General features: G+C 38.1%; 1 long non-coding RNA gene across 3 annotated transcripts in view; it reads right to left on the reverse strand.

The window, feature by feature from the left end:
- Window positions 1-1,960: 1,960 nt before the first annotated feature.
- The window catches only part of LOC139035180 (uncharacterized), a 271,165-nt gene continuing 252,389 nt past the window's right edge, over window positions 1,961-20,736 (reverse strand). For all 3 annotated transcript variants that reach the window (XR_011487770.1, XR_011487769.1, XR_011487768.1), the window contains one exon: window positions 1,961-2,916. This is a non-coding gene — a long non-coding RNA (uncharacterized lncRNA). The remainder of the gene's footprint in view (window positions 2,917-20,736) is intronic.

Genomic DNA, 20,736 nt, shown 5'->3' on the forward strand with positions numbered 1-20,736 from the left:
TGAGGTCCTTAATAAGCCAAAAATAAACATAAATTAAAGAAAAATAATAATACCTCCCAGACATCTGTATCTTGAATGGCATTACAAATACATGTTGGCCTATACACTCACACACACATGCGCATGCACACATGCACACACCCCAGATTCTTACCTGTCAGTAGAAGATCAAAGCCCATGAAACGCAATCAGCTTCAAGAACTAGACCTTTGACTTGGATAGGTCATCACTGGTGGTCAAACTCAACAGATTGTCTTCAATTACCTCCCATCCAAGGGGCACCACTCACTGAGGGAGCACCATCCATCATTCCTACACCTTTCTATCATCTACACTCAATACAATGTTTTCCCTCTTTTCATACTCATTTCATTACCTAATCATGTGAATCAGAAAATAACTGTAGGCAAAATAAATGAAACTTAACTATACCTAGATTTTAGTGAAATACTTTCTGGTATAGTTCTTTCTCCTTTCGCTCAGCTCTGAATGTGACTATTTCTTAGCTAGCAGAGACTCTTTCACCTCTCGTTGGCATCACTTTGGCCATTTGAAGTTTATCCTGTAAAAATAGATATTCACATGCCAGATCATTCCCTTACATGCCAGCATATTTTACATGCTGAAAACAAAGGAAAGATGACGATTCTTGTGCTGGTGGTGGAAAACCGAGTGCCAAGACCCAAGGGTTTTCTGAAAGAAGTCTATAAAAAATATCACCTGAGAATAAAAACAAAGGATTCCTCTATATATTAACAATGTCATGTCTCAAAAAAAGCTATCAGGTAACTATGTATTTGACAGATAAAAACACCAAAATACTAAGGTGACTAACTCACGGTGATAGGATTACAGGTTATGTTTTTTAATCATCTTTATGCTTTTGTATACTTTAACTTATCAAACATAAGGAATTATTACATTATTAAATAGAAAAATAATTATATCAGAATATGGTTTCAGAAACTGTATGTCAAAAAGATGTAACCATGCATGGCAAAACAAAAGAGCAATTTTCACTGGATCAACCAAACTCCGGTTTTTGCTTTGCCTATTATGTGATCATTAGATTATTCAACTTCTCTGAATCTCAGTTTATTTAAAAACAAGCAAGGTCATTCCTAACTAATAGGGTTGTAATGAAAGATGAAATAAAACAAATGAATAAAATTTAAAAGAATTTTCATTAGTATTGTCAAGGTGAACCTCTGTCTTTCCAAAGTTAAAAGACTATCCTGCTTTCAGATTGGTACTGAAATTGGTACTCCATCAATAACTGGAGACACCTGTGATTTATACTCCTGACACTCATTCCATGGACATTGAAAAACTTAACAACAAATAAGAAAAATTTTGGATGTTTTTTCATATAGTATGACTTGCGTATGTAGTCATGGTTTCTATTAATAACAACAATAACAATAAAGATAATAAAGAATTCTTCTGGCCTTATTTTGTGTCCAGTTCTAGATTAATCACTTTATGTGCATTACCTCACAATATCTAACAAGGACCTAGTGATTTAAATACTTCTTATCAGAGGTTAGTAATTTGCCCAGCATTATGGATCTAGTAATTGGTGGATCTGGGTCTCTAATCCCAAATTTGTATGGTTTTAAAGAGCAATATCTTAACTACTTTATCATCTAAAGAAAGACATAAGAATTCGGCCCAAGACATACTTACATTTTTTTTTTAATTCACAATCCCATTCTTAGATATAAAGTAAAGTAGGCTCTACAATGTGCTATCCTTTTCCTGAAGCATGAGAGAAACGACAAAAATCCAAACTCTACAAACAAATCTGGTCATGGGAGCTGAAGAAATCAACAAACCTGTGACTAAATCACAGTTCTGATGCGTGCCAAATATGTGCTCCTCAGACACTACAGTCAGAGCAACAATTGTTACACACTGTTGTGATTTTGTTTTCACAGAATGAAATGCAATCAAACCAGGTCAAGCTGAACCTACTGAAAAATAAATCACTACTCTTCTGAACTTTAAACCATGTAATCCTGGTTAGTCAGAATGGAAATTAATTCTTCATTGTCTAAATATGATGGCATTTCTGTGTTCTGGATATTTGGTGATACATCTTATTGCCTGAAGATGATGCCCTTTCTTCCATTTGATAAAATAACATCCTCAAATATCAAATGAAAAAATTCAGGAATTGTGGAAACAGATACTGCATCTTTCTGAAATCTAAGAGTTAATGTTGTACAATATTTTTAAAGTGTGTTAGATTTTTAAGAAGTGTGTTTTTTTTGTTTTTAAATTAGAGAAATCATGCACAGGTTTGTTTCTTCTGCCCTTGGAGATTAGAAACACCCAGAGGCAACTCATTTTTGCAGCATATTTGTTGTCAAGAAGCAATGAAGTGCAAATGGAAACCAATTGAACTTAGCAATTTGTTTATGCAGAAAGAAAACAGCTGGAGAAAAATACAGAGTATTTTAATAATTATCCAGTCATGTTTGATAAGGGACATTCCAGTATATGATCTAGCATTATAATAAGGAGGCTGACACTTTGGATGATAAAGAATTAGAATTAACCTTCTAACTCAAGAAAAAAACAAAGGAGGGGGTAGTATAGAGAAACAGGCTTCAGTTTTGAATTTTATTCACTATGTCTTCAAACTCAAAAGGGTTAGTTTTTAAAAGTTCTTCAAGATAATATGTGTTGAATACTTTAACAAATAGAAGGCTTCATGAGCCCATGCTAATGGTAATGTTGTTGAGGAATTATAAGATAGAGCAGTTATCATGGGGAACATTTCCTCAGCAAGCTAACGAAAACTCAAATTCTTCTATACTTTGGCTACAATGTCTGGGGTCTCCCATGGTGGTCCAGTGGTTAAGACTTCTCCTTCCAATGCAGAGGGTGCAGGTTCAATCCCTGGTTGGGGAGCTAAGACCACACATGACATGCAGACAAAAAAAAAATAGAAGCAGTATTATAACAAATTCAGTAAAACACTTTAAAATTGTTCACGTCAAAAAACAAATCTTAAAAAAAATATGTATCCACAATGTCTGCACCTGTTATAAATTATTTAAAGAAATAAGCTAACCTCTACTATATAGCTTAATTATTTGATACCTACTGGCACAGGATGCAAAATTAATTGTAAGCAGCACTCTACCACAGATCTTTAATTAACCACAAAGTCCTTTCACCATGTATCTGGCCAGAATGCTTCTTAAAAATATAGAAGACACATTCAAAGGATATATATAATACTTCACTGAGACTTGAGGTTGTGAATATGGTCCAACCATAGCAATAGGAGCCAGGAATAGCAACTTTCTCCAAAGCTTGCCTCTTTGCTTTCCTTCCATCAGCCAACCAATGGAAAACTTGTGCTCCTTCCTTTCAGAGAAGTATCCTAACTATCAGTTCAGAAGGAGAATGTCCTCTTCATGTACTATACTTTTGTGCAACAGTATCTAAGCAAATGGATAGGCCTTTGAAGTCCTGACGAATAACTGGAGAGATACACTATGTCACATAGTTATGTGACATAACTATGTCAGATCTTTATGTCACATAGACCCAAGGGGTATAACAGAGAAACAGTTGTTGTGTGAAGTTGCTTTTGGTACCCAGCGGAGAGAAAGGAAAGGGAGTTACAGAGAGCAAAGAAATTGAAAAGAGGGTTAAGGAGAAATAAAGATGGTTTATGATCTTATTGGAAATTACTAAAATTAGTTACAAATCAAAATAACTCACTATAGTAAATGCACTGAACCAGAATAAGCCACCAGCTGAGGCCCAGAAAAATGCTGCCACTGTAATTATTGTGTGGTGGTGGTTACTGGTGGTGCTGATGTTGATGCTGCTGTTCTCCAAGAGGTTCTGATATATCTGAAGAACAGCATTAGAAAGACAGTAGGCATAGGAGTGCAACATCACCGTGTAGCTGAGTTACCCCAGGACTTCCAACATCCAGAGGAGAAAAACCATGAAACACCAACATTTCTTCCCAATAAAAATAGGCTCTTTTTCTCCTCCTTTGATCCCATAGATGTGGATATAATGAGATTTTATCAAAACCACTTTATCCTACTGTTACTTCTGCCAGAGAAATAGTGGCTTACACCTTCCTGGCTTTGATGCAGACAATGAAACTTTCTAATAGATTGCCAATTGCTTTGACACAAAAGCTAGAGAAAATGTAACTTATCCCAGAATCTTGTTCCCAATCTGTCTCCAGCACTGCGGCTGTCAAATTTGGCCCCTAAAATGCCCTTGATTAAAGGAGTGAGCCAAAGAAAAGAGTAATAGACTGCCAAGTTAGGTGACTATAATCCTCAATATTGGTAATTGCACTTCAAATATATTGAGCTCTGTTGTTGAAGCTCGGAAAGTAAAACTACTATTCATCGAAACAAAAGATGATTCAGATCTTGTAAAATTCAAAAAGCTAAGGTTACTCTAAACTATCCCCTGCAGCTAAATTGCCTTCATATGATTTTGTCAGACAGCTTTGGCCTAATCTGCCATCTGAGGAAATCTCAGCCAACCATAGAAAGTACTACACGTGTCTCTTTTTCTGAGGAAGCTAAACTCTATTGTGTGGTTGTTTAGTCAATAAGTCATGTTTGATTCTTTTGTGACCCCATGGACTATAGCCCACTAGTCTTCTGTCCACGGAATTTCCTAGGCGAGAATACTGAGGTGAGTTTACATTTCCTTCTCCAAGTTCTATTTGAGGAAACATAAATCTAAAGTGTCTCCCACCTTTGGCCAGTAGTGCTGAGATTTCATCAAGAAGAGCTCACTTGCTCTGTCCTACTCAAAAAACAGCCAGAAGAAACAGCTCATCAGAAATCTCTAACCATTTGTAACACTATAATAATCAAAACTTCTTTTTTTTTTCATTTATTTTTATTAGTTGGAGGCTAATTACTTTACATCATTACAGTAGTTTTTGTCGTACATTGAAATGAATTAGCCATGGATTTACATGTATTCTTTAATATAATGGTGAACTTCTCCCATCTCAGTCAATAAAAATGCTTTGTTTTTTACTTTCAGTGTATCACACATTCAGTAGCTAGAAGTATTTACAGAACAAATCAGTAATATAGAGCAAATGTCTCCTGTTGGCTGGCATCATTTTTATTTATTGGTTTTCTTGTGAAAAATAGAATGACTTTGTTCAAATTTCCATCCTGTATCAGCTAATCACTTCATTTCTTCAACATTCAACAATGAAAGTTCACATTATAGTGTTTCTTCTGTCTGTCTAACTTGTAGATGGCCTGATGCTGACATAGCAACGTTAAACTGTAGGATAGTAGTAGTCGTCCCTGAAATACAGTTCAGTACCTTTTACACTTTTGCTACAATTGGCACAGATTAAATAGTTCATCAAATATTTGAGACAAAACACAAGGATTTTTATGTTTAAACCCCTCCCCTAATATTTTGTTATTTAACTGCCAGCCTACCCAACCATATAAAGTCATCTTAACCCAAATAAAAATTAAATCATGATTATGCCTTTTAAAACATATCTACCAGAAGTTATCTTTATAGTTTCAATGTCACTCTTTTAGAACCTCCTCCATGTTCTATTTTAAAATGATCTTAAAACTCAATATCACTTTTAAAAAAGTCACATTCAGAAAACCCTCCATTCTGCACTCTTCAAGCATTCCCAAAATAATGGAGGGAAGGATAGTTGAAATCCCTAGCTCAGAATGTCATTTCAGAAATTAATCCCACCAGAAAGGAATGTTACAGAGTCACAGCTATGGCCAAATTATCTTTTAGGCACTGATGATGTGTTTGTCCTGATACATAGTTGCAAACCCTGATTCTAAAGGAGGGCTCCTCTGATCTTGAGTATACAGCCAAACCACAGCCAGAGGAGCACCTCTCAAGTTGCCACCATGTTGCTTTACTTTTTCATGAGGCCACACCAATGCAACAGAGCTGGAAAGAATCTTGTTGTTTGGGATCTTAAAATTTTAGTAGTGGGAGGAGGAGTAGTAGTAGGAATAGTGGTAATAGTAGTATCAATTGCCATTTATTGAGTATGTACTATGGGGCAGATACCTCATTAAATACCCTATACACATTGTCCATGCACTTAATAATTGAATATTTAGGAAAATATTAATTTTTAATATTAGGAATCTCATACCTCTGAGTACTCAAAAGGAGAGCTAATTTTCTCTAGAGATTTTTTTCCTAAAGTAGCAGGGAAGAACTTACCTAATTACATAGCTCTCAGCCTTTAGGAAGAGGGAAATTAGGCAAGTGTGTTGGAGGGAATAAGTCTTATTACTTTTGACTGAACAAAGAGCGCTTTAAGGGAAGAAAGATGAAAAAGGAGAAACTATTTCAGACATAAATCTTCAGGAAAGATACTATCAAAGACTCAAGTAAGATACAAACAGTACAGTGCCTAGTTTGAGAGAAGAGGGACAAAGAGATTGCTCTAATGTTTGGCAAAAGAAGGGTGGGTATCTGCTACCCTCATGCCAAACATGGAGAAGATTGACGCAGACTAGGTAGGAGCCTATAAAAACTAGTTTGGGGCCTGTACAGCACTGCTAATTGATTTTGTCATTTATTCATTAAATGTATGATTTTCACCCTTGGGAGATTTCAAGCTTATTTTTTCTCATTCCTTGTGGAGTAGGTATAAAGAATAGAATAGTAGTTCTTCAGAAATTAATTATAATAAAATCAACACTGATATTTTTCTTCTTTAGTAAAAATAATAACTCCAGTGTTTTTCATTATTACTCAATGAGAAACATTTTCAACTCTTTAGTTACCCTCACTGAACTTGTTTGGACCAGTGTAGAAAGCTGATATCTATCAAGTTGTCAGGATGGAGAAAGTTCTCTTTGTCCGATATTGTCCAGGGCATAGACTGCAGCCTGGCTTTGAGTCACCTGGTCCTGAACTTAAGATCAACTCTGACTGCTACTGGACTTCCTAGGTTGCACAATGGTAAAGAATCTGCCTGCCAATGCAAGAGACACAAGAGACGCAGGTTGGATCCCTGGGTCAGGAAGATCCCTCGGAGTAGGAAATGGCAACCCACTCCAGTATTATTGTCTGAAAAATTCCATGGACAGGAGAGCCTGGCAGGCTTCAGTCCATGGGGTCACAAAGAGTTGGGCGTGACTGATCATGCATACCTACAATGATTGCTACTTCTCCTACATACCTGACAAAGTAAATGAAAATCCTCTTTAGAGAAAGGTAACATAATGCTCAGGCATATTTTATTTCAACAATTTCAAAATACAATGTCCAGCATACAAGCTAGGATAACTAGGTACAAGAAACAACAGTAAAAATAAGAGATATTTTATTTTGTTAAGGTTAAAATGTTTAATGTTTATCAAGTGAAATTTCTACCACTGGCAAGATAGCAGATGAGTTATTGGGACTCAGACCATGTCCTAGAGCATGTTTACTGGGCGATTACACCACAATCCAAGTTCCAAGTCAAGCTTGAAAATGTTGCCAGGGAGCTGGAACCTATGGATAGTGATATAGGGAACTTTAAAATAACTGAGGGAAAATTCTAGGAAATAATAGCAGAATTTAAGAACCTGAGGTTTGCAACTGAAAATAGAATGAAATGTGAAGAGGTAGAGATATAGGAAGGAGTGAAGAGCAACAAAAATAGTAAATATGTGGGAGGTTCTAAATGAGTAGTGAATGAATGAAACAGTAATAGTGTTGTTTTAAAGCATACATTGTGTAGATATACATCTTACATACTATTGCATTTTATAGAGTCAACTACTTATTTAGATTTATCCTTATACTTGCATATATAAGTGTGTATGTGTGAGAAGATATAAGAAAACAATGGCAAATAAGTGAATGTAAATGAGTTTGCGTTTTACATAGTAAAGTACATTTTACTTTTACATTTACATTTATTCTACTTTTATATAGTAAAGTTAATTTACAAAGTAAATTCCATTTACATAGTAAATTAATGCTCAAAATTCTCCAAGCCAGGCTTCAGCAATATCTGAACCATGAACTTCCAGATGTTCAAGCTGGTTTTAGAAAAGGCAGAGGAACCAGAGATCAAATTGCCAACATCCGTTGGATCATTGAAAAGACAAGAGAGTTCCAGGAAAAATATCTATTTCTGCTTTATTGACTATGCCAAAGCTTTTGACTGTGTGGATCACAATAAATTGTGGAAAATTCTGAAACAGATAGGAATACCAGACCACCTGACCTGCCTCTTGAGAAACCTGTATACAACAGATAGAACTGAACATGGAACAACAGACTGGTTCCAAATAGGAAAAGGAGTACTTCATGGCTGTATATTGTCACCCTGCTTATTTAACTTATATGCAGAGTACTTCATGTGAAATGCTGGGCTGGATGAAGCACAAGCTGGAATCAAGATTGCTGGGAGAAACATCAATAACCTCAGATATGCAGATGACACCACTCTTATGGCAGAAAATGAAGAAGACTTAAAGAGCCTCTTGATGAAAGTGAAAGAGGTAACTGGAGGAATCAACCTGCCTGACTTCAGACTATACTACAAAGCCACAGTCATCAAGACAGTATGGTACTGGCACAAAGGCAGAAATATAGATCAATGGAACAGAATAGAAAGCCCAGAGATAAATCCACGAACCTATGGTCACCTTATCTTCGACAAAGGAGGCAAGGATATACAATGGAAAAAAGACAACCTCTTTAACAAGTGGTGCTGGGAAAACTGGTCAACCACTTGTAAAAGAATGAAACTAGAACACTTTCTAACACCATACACAAAAATAAACTCAAAATGGATTAAAGATCTAAATGTAAGACCAGAAACTATAAAACTCCTAGAGGAGAACATAGGCAAAACACTCTCTGACATAAATCACACAGCAGGATCCTCTATGACCCACATCCCAGAATTTTAGAAACAAAAGCAAAAATAAACAAATGGGACCTAATGAAACTTAAAAGCTTTTGCATAACAAAGGAAACTATAAGCAAGGTGAAAAGACAGCCCTCAGATTGGGAGAAAACAATAGCAAACGAAGCAACAGACAAAGGATTAATCTCAAAAATATACAAGCAACTCCTGCAGCTCAACTCCAGAAAAATAAATGACCCAATCAAAAAATGGGCCAAAGAACTAAACAGACATTTCTCCAAGGAAGACATACAGATGGCTAACAAACACATGAAAAGATGCTCAACATCACTCATTATCAGAGAAATGCAAATCAAAACCACAATGAGGTACCATTACACGCCAGTCAGGATGGCTGCTATCCAAAAGTCTACAAGCAATAAATGCTGGAGAGGGTGTGGAGAAAAGGGAACCCTCTTACACTGTTGGCAGGAATGCAAACTAGTACAGCCACTATGGAAAACAGTGTGGAGATTTCTTAAAAAACTGGAAATAGAACTGCCATATGACCCAGCAATCCCACTTCTGGGCATACACACCGAGGAAACCAGATCTGAAAGAGACACGTGCACCCCAATGTTCATTGTAGCACTGTTTATAATAGCCAGGACATGGAAGCAACCTAGATGCCCATCAGCAGACGAATGGATGAGGAAGCTGTGGTACATATACACCATGGAATATTACTCAGCCATTAAAAAGAATTCATTTGAATCAGTTCTAATGAGATGGATGAAACTGGAGCCCATTATACAGAGTGAAGTAAGCCAGAAAGAAGAAGAACATTATAGTATACTAACACATATATGGAATTTAGAAAGATGGTAACGATAACCCTATATGCAAAACAGAAAAAGAGACACAGATGTATAGAACAGACTTTTGGACTCTTTGGGAGAAGGCCAAGGTGGGATGTTTCATGAGAACAGTGTCGAAACATGTATATTATCTATGGTGAAACAGATCACCAGCCCAGGTTGGATGCATGAGACAAGTGCCCGGACCTGGTGCACTGGGAAGAGCCAAAGGGATCGGGTCGAGACGGAGGTGGGACGGGGGATCGGGATGGGGAATACATGTAAATCCATGGCTAATTCATGTCAGTGTATGACAAAAATCACTACAATATTGTAAAATAATTAGCCTCCAACTAATAAAAATAAATGAAAAAAAAAAAAAGAAAGTGAAAGAGGAGAGTGAAAAATTTGGCTTAAAACTCAACATTCAGAAAACTAAGATCATGGCATTCAGTCCCATCACTTCACAGCCGATAGATGGGGAAACAGTGGAAACAGTAGCTGACCTTATTTTGGGGGGCTCCAAAATCACTGCAGATGGTGATTGCAGCCATGAAATTAAAAGACACTTACTCCTTGGAAGGAAAGTTATGACCAACCTAGACAGCATATTAAAAAGCAGAGACATTACTTTGTCAACAAAGCTCCATCTAGTCAAGGCTATGGTTTTTCCAGTAGTCATGTATGGATTTGAGAGTTGGACTATAAAGACAGCTGACCACTGAAGAATTGATGCTTTTGAACTGTGGTGTTGGAGAAGACTCTTGAGAGTCCCTTGGATTGCAAGGAGATCCAACCAGTTCATCCTAAAGGAGATCAGTCCTGGGTGTTCATTGGAAGGACTGATGTTGAAGCTGAAACTCCAATACTTTGGCCATCTGAAGCGAAGAGCTGACCCATTGGAAAAGACCCTGATGCTGGGAAAGATTGAGGGCAGGAGGAGAAGGGGAAGACAAAGGATGAGATGGTTGGATAGGATCACCGACTCAATGGACATGGGTTTGCATGGACTCCAGGAGTTGGTGATGGACAGGGAGCCCTGGCATGCTGGGGTTCATGGAGTCGCAAAGAGTTGGACACTACTGAGTGACTGAACTGAACTGAACCTAATAACTAAGGAGAAATAAAACATCACACTTTCTAAAATGCAAAAAAAAAAAAAAAAAAAAAAAAAACACAGACTCACTCATTGTACTTGCACAAAACTTCGTTTCTCATTCACCAAACATTTTCCAATTAAATGCCTACTATTGTCTAAACTGAGTTCATTCCTCATCCCTCTGATAGCTTTAGAATGCTATTCCTTATCTTCTGTTTGCATCACAGTTGTTTCTAAAATTTTAATCCAGGTTGTTTCTCTACTTCCCTACCTCCCCTTTATGCCAGAGTGCATGTTACCACTCAGAGCTCAAATAATAATTACAAAGTTAAGAAAACAAGTAAAACCTTGAAGAAGCAGAAGGTAAACATTTGCACGCCCAAATTATCATTGATGAATAACTCTGGGGCCAGAAATACACAGACTCATTGACCCTGCAACTGGAGGGGTGGGGATGTGACTTGGATACTCTCATGTTGGAAATGATCCCCCTTTCAAGCAGAACCAAGTTCAGTAGAGAAATTTCTTTGGTCTGTAGGAGACATCCTGTTCCAGGTCTATCCCCTACACAAAGATTTAACCAGCAGATCTGACAGAAATGATGGCATTGTTCCCAGATGACAATTTTGAAAAGAATAACACTCAGTAAAACATGAGAAATAGGACTGATGCTGAAGCTGAAGCTCCAGTACTTTGGCCACCTGAGCTGACTCATTGGAAAAGATCCTGATGCTGGGAAAGATTGAAGATTGAAGGCAGGAGAAGAAGGGGACAAGAGGGAATGATATGGTTGGATGGCATCACTGATTCAATGGACATGAATTTGAGCAAAGTCCAGGAGATAATGAAGGACAGAGAAGCCTGATGTGCTACAGTCCATGGGGTCACAAAGAGCTGGACACAACTGAATAACTGAACAAATTCCAAAAAGGGCTTTTGTTTTTTTCAAAATGTGGTATATATCTGGAAAGAGAAGATGACAGTGAAAGTCAGGCCCACACAAACACTTGCTCACAAAACACGAGCAACAAATAAACCATGTCTGGGAAACAATTGTCTTGTTCTGACTATATACAAATGGAGAAAGTCTTCAAATGCTTCAATACCTTCATTTTAAAATGCCTGTCAACCTCAGGAGCTGGCCCTTATAATACATTTCTGGCAATATTTGTGCCTCATTGTTTTTAGAGCTATTAATGAAATGCTAAATATTATGCAAGTGTTGTTTAAAAAAAATGTGAGATGCATTTATTTTGTAATTGTAATTATTACTAAGTTTCTCACAAGTAATTGAACAGAAGACTATTTAGAACAAAATTTTAACAAAAAAGTAAAAATTTCAGTGAACTTAACAAAACACAGGTGATTTATTTTTAAATAAAAACAATTAAGAGCATGATATATAATGAATAAGACAGTGAATGAGGGACACATTCTATATTTGACAGCACTTTGAATACAAGTAGCAGTGGCCTATTTTCTTCTCTCCTTGTTAACCTAATTAATAATTAAAGATAGCTAAGAATTGCCTTTCTGTACCTGAATTCAAACTATCATCCTAAGTATCACCTGGGGAGAGTAGTGAATTTCAGACTTTTGCCAAAGTAAGCACAGCACGTGTTTATCAAGGTCACAAACTTAAATCATTAGTTTAAAAAGAAAGAAAGAACAGAAATGTTGTTAGCACACGGGAAAAACAAAGTACTTCCAGATGAGTCCTTCCATTTCACCAATAATTAGCAGCACAACCCCCCACATCTATTAACTCTTGATGATTTCCAGTATCCCCAATTCAAATTCAAGGTCTTTGCCGGCCAGCCTCCTCTGGTACTAGCCAAAAAGTGCCTAGCATTCTGGCCAAAATGCCCACTGGTTTTGCTGACTGACAAAACTTGTCACAGTGTACATTTTCAGATAGATAGAATGTTTTCCTTAGATGTAATTCTAAGATGTTATGGCCATTATTGTCTTCAATGATAAAGGTAGAGACATGAATAAAAAAAGGAATAGATATAAAAGGATGGCAATTTTCCCAACTCCTCATTAACCCACCTAATAAATAACAACATACATCATATTGCTTAGCATTTTACTATACATCAATAATGCAGTCCTCTGATTACTAGTCAGTGTTACATTTGCCTTGCACCTTAGAAGAAGTAAAAGACAAGCAAACAAGACTGCCACCTTTGGCAACGTGCTTAGTGAATATCTGTGTGCTTACTGAATATTATTGAAAAAAATGGTAGTAGTCACTCCTCAAAGGATCTGTTTTAGGGAGGGACTAACACAGTGACCTAGGAGCTCTCTGTCCTAATTCTTTTCAGTTCAGTTCAGTCGCTCAGTCGTGTCCAACTCTTTGCGGCCCCATAACCGCAGGTTCTAATTCTTTAGAACAGTGCAAATGGATTAATGAGATATTATTTATCCAGGTTAATTAGCCTTTTCACCTCCATACAAAGAAGAGTCAGGGGGTGTCTAAACAACAGGAGGAAATCCTCCTCGCCACACCCTGGCACAGAGGACATTCATAAAGCACCACATCCTTCAGGGATACAGTGGTGGGTTCAGAAATTAGACTTCCTGAAACTAAATCCCTATCCAGTCATATAGAACCTCAGGTAAGTTACTCATCCTCTGTGCTTTTGAGTCCTTATCTGTAGTCCACATTGATGTAGTCCACAACTACTTCACAGGATCATTGCAAAGATTAAATAAGATAGGGCATATTTTATTTAGAGGATATCCAGTACAATGCCTGGCACATGAAAAGAGCTCGAGAAATGTTGATTATTATTATAAATCATCATCATCATCATCCCTGCATTTAAATGTACATAGTCTACATGTGGGATATCATTTCATGTAGAGCGTCCAGCTAAAACCAAGGCTGAGACATAACCAGTGTGAGATTGGGTCGTAACCCCCTCCCCTTCCCCAGTAAGATTTTGTGTGCATCTACTGATTTTTCTGGAGATCAAAGAGCCCCTGGGACAAAAATTTAAACTCTATCCACAATTAGGGTTCAGACCTATGTAGGCCTGTGTGAAGACCTGGGGAGAGGGATGAGATGGTGGTGACTGGAAAGGAGTTCTTTTAAATTTGCTTAGCAGACCAAGGAGCCTTAACATGGAAATCACTTGAAGAAGAGTCTAGCCCAAGGAGCCAGGATCAGGAAAAGCACTTGAGGAAAGGGTAATTCTAGGTACATACAGTGGTCATTACTTGAGACTATTCCAACTCAGCTGTCTAGGGGAATGAAAAAAGAAAAGAGCTACATCATTAATCTCTATATCAGAGTCTAGGCAACAATACAGAGGATGCTCCTTGAGACTATTCCAACTCAGCTGTCTAGGGGAATGAAAAAAAGAAAAGAGCTACATCATTAACCTCTATATCAGAGTCCAGGCAACAATACAGAGTATGCTCCTTGTCCCTGGTCTAAGCAGAATGCAGAGATGGCACCAACATATGAGATGAATCAGCAGAGATCTGACCCCCAGCAGATCAAGACTACTGAAGGCAGAGCCGAGCTGTTTAGATGTCAGAGGCAGCAGCTGCAGAATCCAGATCAACTAACAGCCAGGTCAGCAGATCTTTGGGGTAACCAGCCTGAAGTGGTGAAAGGAGTCCAAGCAGAACAATCAAGTAGGTGGCACAGTGCAGAGCAGCAGAAATCAGCCCTGCGGAGTAGCCAGGTTGACTGCAAGTACTTGGAAAACACCTCCTAAGCGAGCCTCCAGACCCTCGGCAGAGTGTGCTCTGCCAGGGGCGATCATAATTAGAGTGTGAGTGCTAAGGGGTCCTCATTTGTGTTCTCTGGCTGTTCAGTCCTGGGACAGTTGGCTTTCATTTATGTCACATTGGCCACCTTGTTCAGGAAAGCCTATTTTCATTGTTGTGACAGCTGTCTGCGTAAAGAGCATAACCTGACAGGTTGGTGCACAGATTTTTCTGGTAATAATTAGGCACAAAACTAAACTGGGAGAGGTTCTTCTTCATCCAAATCCCCGAGGCCAGGCCATAGTGTTCTTGTGGGTTCAGATGTGATAGCTGGGCTAAAAACAAGGCTCTGTGTCCCTATTTGAGACAGGAGAGTGCTGGGGGTAGGGGATGACATCATCAGGGGATTTTTTTCCCCCCATTTCTAACACTTTTGATTAAAATGAAAAGCAACTCAGTAGGTGAAGAAGGGAAGCTATCAGAAAACATGGCTATGTCCTGTATAATTTTCAGTTTATAAACTTGGGTGTGTGAGAGATATTTTAAAAATTTTCTTAAACCAAAATAAAACTCAGATTCTGAGCCACCCCTTTCTCTAAAACTAGAAGAAAATTCAGCCTCAGTCCTTCTTGAAGTTTTCTGTCCTCCTGCTCCTCACCTAGTCTCCTCCCCTGGATTGAGCAAAGTTAAGCATCTCACAAAAGAATCAAGGCACTGGGGAGGACTTTTGGTCAAAACACATCACTCCCTACTGTATACATCTGAGATCGGCATGGTCTCTTTGGGGCCAGCAGCTTGCCTGCTGCAGCACTACCCTTGGTTTAGGACATCTTTGAAGAGAGTTGGAGCACCTAAACAGGGCATCCCAGCCTCCCCAGGGGCCCCACCCAGCCTTTCCCAGAGGGGCAAGTGACCACAAAGGATTCCTGCACTCTTCCAATCAGAGGGAACATTTCTACCTCCTATTGCTGCCCTTGAAAATTTTTAAAATAAAGTATACAATAAACACCTAGAGCATATACACAGAATAAATATGATGAGCCCAAACACTGAGCTTAACTCCCTGCTTGAATAAAGGCAGGGAGAAAGGTGAGAAATACACAGAGAAAGTCAAGTGAAAAGCCATGGTGACAATTTAGTTATTTATTTATCAAACCCTTCAGTTCAGTTCAGTTCAGTTGCTCAGTGGTGTCTGACTCGTTGCGACCCCGTGGACTGCAGCACACCAGGCCTCCCTGTCCATCACCACTCACAGAGTTTACTCAGACTCATCTCCATTGAGTTGGTGATGCCATCCAACTATCTCATCCTCTGTCGTCCCCTTCTCCTCCAGCCTTCAATCTTTCCCAGCATCAGGGTCTTTTCAAATGAGTCAACTCTTCACATGAGGTGGCCAAAGTATTGAAGTTTCAGCTTCAGTATCAGTCCTTTCAGTGAACACTCGGGATTGATCTCCTTTAGGATGGACTGGTTGGATTTCCTTGCAGTCCAAGGGACTCTCAAGTCTTCTCCAATACCACAGTTCAAAATATCGGTTCTTTGGCACTCAGCTTTCTTTATAGTCCAACTCTCCCATCCATACATGACTACTGGAAAAACCATAGCCTTGACTAAACGGATCTTTGTTGGCAAAGTAATGTCTCTGTTTTTTAAAAAGCTGTCTAGGTTGGTCATAGCTTTTCTTCCAAGGAGCAAGAGTCTTTTAATTTCATGGCTTCAGTCACCATCTGCAGTGATTTTGGAGCCCAAAAAAATAAAGTCAGCCACTGTTTCCATTGTTTCCCATCTATTTGCCGTGAAGTGATGAGACCGGATGCCATGATATTAGTTTTCTTAATGTTGAGCTTTAAGTCAAGTTTTTCTCTCTCCTCTTTCACTTTCATCAAGAGGCTCTTTAATTCTTCACTTTCTGCCATAAGAGTGGTGTCATCTGCATATCTGAGGTTATTAATATGTCTCCCGGTAATCTAGATTCCACCTTGTGCTTCATTCACTTATTGCTAAAGCATGAGACAGCCACTGTTCTAAGCACTTTGCAATTATTAACTTATTCAATCCTCATAGCAATCCTACATTATCCTCACTTTACATTGTAGAAACTAAGCCACACAGATTAATTAACATGTTCCCATTCACACAGCAAATAAGTGGCAAAGTCTGTATTCAGTCAGCCTGTCAGGCTCCTTAAACTCAGCTGTTGCCTGCTGCTGCGTGCTCCTCCAGAAGGTGAAGATGGGGCTGCAGAGTATTACTCTGTCTTATTCCACTGCTGCTTTCTGCTGCTGCTGCCCTCCTGCCTGAGTCACCATGACTCCCTCCACCTGATCCATGCTTTACTGGGCACAGGTTTACATTCTGAAATCCAGACCTTACACTGGCTCATATCCTCTCACCTTGATCCAACATTTGCTCTTTGCTTCCTGCTCTGTTCTTATGTTTTCATTGTCCTCCTTGACCTTCAAACTTGAGGAACAGTTTAGTTTTACTGGCTTTCGTCCTCCAAACCCTCTGACTTTTCCTCTTTGAGCTCTTAAAGCAATCTTCTTGGCCAAGTTCAAATTCCTTGAATATAACTTTGATATGAGGTTTCCAAACCTGTGTCACCACCGAGTTTGGGCTAGATCCCAGGGAGGGATCAGTGCCATGCAAAACTCTAAGAAAATATGACATTCTATACCCCTTGAATGCAAAGATCTAAAAACCCTTTAAAACATATTGTTCACAATAAAATATAGTTCATGCTTGTGTTTTTAAGGTACTTAATACTTTGAAAATCTTTATTTTTCAAATTTTCATTCAAAATAGCATGATCCTATTATAAAAAATTAGAAAATAAAGCACTGTGTATTACCAAGTAATTTTTATGCTAGAGGTTATTTTCAATGTTGTGCACATTTATGCATGAACCTTATAATAACTCTTTGAGGTAAATTGCTTAAGGGACTTGTTACTTTAGACCAATGCCTCAAATATTTTATGTGCAACCTACAATAAGAAAAATAAATAATGGTACAAACCAATGCATACATGCTAAAACAAAACTTTCCTGTAACAATACTTACTTTTCCTACTTTAATACACTCTGATTTAGGGTATATTATGCTATTTCATTTTAAATAAACCTATTAAGCTATATTTTAGTTTGAAAAACAACATAATACTCTATTACTGGTTTGCTATTTTTTTAGTCAAAACAATCTTCTTCTTGCTGCTTACACACACACACACACTCTCTCTCATTCACATGCACTGCACAGAGAATGTACATCTCAAAAATATACACTAGAGACAGAACACTGTCTCCTAGAATCTGGCTTTTTCTCCTAACAACCACCAAAATAGCATGTGAGCCCATGGATTTCCTGTCCCTCAGGTCCAAGGGATCAATTGATCAAATACTGGAAGGCTTTGTGTAAGAGTCTATCCTGAAGCAAACGACACTGATAGAGCTTGTTTCCTCTGTCTGAATGAGGTAGTATTGACTGTGGGACATATATTACTTGTCAAAGGAGTGGTAAGTGATACTTGAGGTTTAGAAGGGGAAGTATTTATATGCTGTCAAGAAAACAATCCTTTCTCTAGAAATGTTACTTTCTGAATTTAAAAATCATATTGGATGAAGACTATAGGATTTCTTAATAAAATTTCACCTTAATATGCATTCTTTTCTGTCTCTGTAATATAATAATAAATGTTACTTCACTAAGTTATCTCAAGACTTTAGTTAGGGAAGGGCTTGGGATAACTTATTAAAGTTCAAATTATCTCCTTCCCCTAAATCCATGACACTTTACTCTTGGCAAGATTGGAAACCAAGACTGTTATGGGTTGAATATTTGTGTCCCCCTAAAATTCATACGTTGAAACTCTAATCCTCAATGTGATAGAATTAGAAGGTAGGGCCTTTGGGAGATAATTAGGTCATGAGACTAAAGTTCTCATGAGTACAATTAGTGGCCTTAAAAGAGACCTCAGACAGCTCCCTTGCCCCTTTAGCCATGTAAGGAAACAGTGAGGAAATGGACTATGAACCAGGATGCCGTCTCTCACCAGATACCAAGTCTGCCATGCCTTCATCTTGGACTGCTTATCCTCCACACATGAGAGAAATAAATGCTTTTTGTTTAAACCATCACCCTATAGTATTTTTAATAGCATCTTGAACTAAGATGAAGACTCTTTAAGACAATATATTCATTCTGCAGATTCAGCTCAAATGATTTATTTCCATTGCGTAAAGAAAGTTCCCATCCCAGAGAAGAAACTCAACTGGTAATGAGGACCACAGAGCCTAAGGATTCATCACGATTATCTGGCTACTATTATGAAGGAAGCTAAGAACTCCATATTTACCAGGGCTAGATGTTACTGAGGAAAAAAGGAAACAGTTCATTACATTATTACTTTGGGCTTGATTCTGTTATCTTATCAACACTGAAGGTGAAAAATAGTAAGGAGAGGATAAATACAAGAAGCAGAATGCACACCAAAAGTGGACGTACAGAGGTTGCTGAATTTTCTGCTTTTGCTTCAGAATGGAGTATTAATACATAGTTGAAAGGAAAGGAGGAACTAATATTGCCCATCAAATGAGTAACAATAGGCAAACTCACTGGGGCTCTTGGGGTCAGACAATTTCAGTTATGACATTTATAAATGTTTTAGTTTCATCGAAATGCTAAGCTTGTCATTGCCTAGCACATTACTTAAATTATTTATGTAATTCATTTCAAAGATACATAATCTGCCTTCCCTGGATTCAGTCGCTCTCCTCTTTCAAATATTCATTCAAAAATCACCCACAAGGTAAAGGCCATCCTATCAGTCATCTCAAATTCCCACAAGTACTTATTTTCCTCTCAGCTCATTTTTGCACCTGATCCCACAGACAAATTTAACCTGCTTCATCCCCTGTACCTGTACAGAAAAATGTCTATAAAAGAGCTCCTGACTACACAATTTGAATAAAAAAAACCATAGTTCAAGATGAACCCTTAATGTTGTCCAGAAATCCTACTAAGCTTCCCTAAGCCATCCACTTTCTCACTCCACTAGATAATAATCCACACCCCTTCTCTTCTTATCTCAAACACTTTCTATTGCATCCTCACTCCCAGTAGGAAGCTAGTGACCATGCTTTCTTCCACACTGAGAAAATGAGAGCCCTCAGAATAAAATTTCCACAGACTCCACCATCTGCTAACATGTGCATTCACATACCCAGCCCTTTTCTGTTACCATTGATGAATGATTGAAGCAACTATCTAAAGTCAACCCCTTCATTTCCTTGTCTCTTTCCTGTGCTATAAGAGTTTTATCTTCTACTGAATCATTCCTCTCAGTATACCCAAAACAGTCTCCTTGACTCTACTACCCCTGCCACCCAAATGTCCATATCTCAATCCCCTTTACAGAAAAGCTTATTGAAATGGTTGCCTACATTATTTGCCTATGGTTTCTCTCACCCTAATTCTCTTTTCAACCCATCACATCGTATTTTTCTTCCATTCATTCACAAAGCTTCTCTGGTTAATGTCACAAATGACCTCCACAATGCTGAATCCAATGGGCAATCCTCATTCCTCATCTTATTTCATACAGGTAATCAATTTCTTCTCTTTGATACATGTTCTTCAAAGTTTCCAAAGACTATATTTCTCTTGAGTTTCCTCCAATTGCACTGATCACTCCTCTCTTTCTCAGCTTTCTTTGTGGTCCCTCTTTGTCCCTCAAACTTTTCATATTGGAGTACTTTAGGACTCAGTCCTTAATATTCTCCCAAAGGAGGATTTACAATAAACCTACTGAAGTTTAATCTTAGCTTCAGTGGCCCTCTTTTGTGTGAGCACATTTCACAATGCTATGAGGGCCCTAAGAAAATTTTTACATATTTTAATTGCAGTTGGTTAAGACTATTTTTTTTCCACTTATACTTCTTTTCTGTCACATGTTTGTCAGGTGCTGCTTAAGTAGTAGCAATCATTTCGGGGATATGGCCAGAAACAAGTAGGGTCTAGTAAGATACTTTTAAGTGGTTGCAGTCATTTTCATTTATAGTTAAGCTAACGCTAGCTACCTCATAGAGAAATGGACTTCTAAGAGTGCCAGAGTGCTCTGCAATATGAAAGTGTTTCAAGGCACCTGAGGCTATGTAGTTGGTGAAAGAGAAATGAAGTTTAGAACATGTGGATAAT

This window comes from Odocoileus virginianus, chromosome 5, assembly GCF_023699985.2.
Source record: "Odocoileus virginianus isolate 20LAN1187 ecotype Illinois chromosome 5, Ovbor_1.2, whole genome shotgun sequence".
Classification (NCBI taxonomy): Eukaryota; Metazoa; Chordata; class Mammalia; order Artiodactyla; family Cervidae; genus Odocoileus; species Odocoileus virginianus.